We start from the raw sequence: 1,394 nt of genomic DNA, 5'->3' as shown, positions 1-1,394 counted from the left end.
TGGATGGGTTCCGCTGGTGTACAGCAATCTTTAAGTCATACCACAGATTCTCAATTGGATTGAGGTCTGGGCTTTGACTAGGCCATTCCAAGATATTTAAATGTTTCCCCTTAAACCACTCAAGTGTTGCTTTAGCAGTATAATTAGGTTAATTATCCTGCTGGAAGGTGAATCTCCGTCCCAGTCTCAAATCTCTGGAAGACTGAAACAGGTTTCCCTCAACAATTCCCCTGTATTTAGCTCCATTCATCATTCCTTCAATTCTAACCAGTTTCCCAGTCCCTGCCAATGAAAACAATACCCACAGCATGATGCTGCCACCACCATGCTTCACTGTGGGGATGATGTTCTCGGGGTGATGAGAGGTGTTGGGTTTGCACCAGACATAGCGTTTTCCATGATGGCCAAAAAGCTACATTTTTGTCTAATTTGACCTTCTTCCATATGTTTGGGGAGTCTCCCACATGCCTTTTGGTGAACACCAAAATATAATTTTTTTCTTTAAGCAATGGCTTTTTTTCTGGCCACTTTTCCATAAAGCCCAGCTCTGTGGAGTGTGCGGCTTAAAGTGGTCCTATGGACAGATACTCCAATCTCCGCTGTGGAGCTTTGCAGCTCCTTCAGGGTTATCTTTGATCTCTTTGTTGCCTCTCTGATTAATGCCGTCCTAGCCTGGTCCATGAGTTTTGGTGGGAGGCCCTCTCTTGGCAGGTTTGTTGTGGTGCCATATTCTTTCCATGTTTTAATAATGGATTCAACGGTGCTCCGTGTGATGTTCAAAGTTTCGGATATTTTTTTATAACCCAGCCCTGATATGTACTTCTCCAAAACTTTGTCCCTGACCTGTTTGGATAGCTCATTGGTCTTCATGGTGCTGCTTGCTTGGTGGTGCCCCTTGCTTAGTGGTGTTGCAGACTCTGGGGCCTTTCGGAACAGAGGTATATATACTGAGATCATGTGACACTTAGATTGCACACAGGTGGACTTCATTTAACTAATTATGTGACTTCTGAAGGTAATTGGTTGCACCAGATCTTATTTAGGGGCTTTATAGCAAAGGGAGTGAATACATATGCACGCACCACTTTTCCGTTTTTAATTTGTTAAATCTTTTGAAATAAGTAATTTTTTTCATTTCACTTCACTAATTTGGACTATTTTGTTTATGTCCATTACATGAAATCCAAATAATATTCAATTTAAATTACAGGTTGTAATGCAACAAAATAGGAAAAACACCAAGGGGGATGAATACTTTTGCAAGGCACTGTAGTTGTTAATTTTTTTTGATATTTTGTATTATTTGCCCCAAAAAATTAACATGAATTTTGAAATAATTGTGTGTAAATGTGTGTGTGTGTGTGTGTGTGTGTGTGTGTGTGTGTGTGTGTGTG

The sequence above is a fragment of the Salvelinus sp. IW2-2015 genome, linkage group LG20 (assembly GCF_002910315.2).
Source record: "Salvelinus sp. IW2-2015 linkage group LG20, ASM291031v2, whole genome shotgun sequence".
Taxonomy (NCBI): Eukaryota; Metazoa; Chordata; class Actinopteri; order Salmoniformes; family Salmonidae; genus Salvelinus; species Salvelinus sp. IW2-2015.
The sequence above is the reverse complement of the archived record's forward strand: the minus strand, read 5'-3'. Positions refer to the sequence as shown.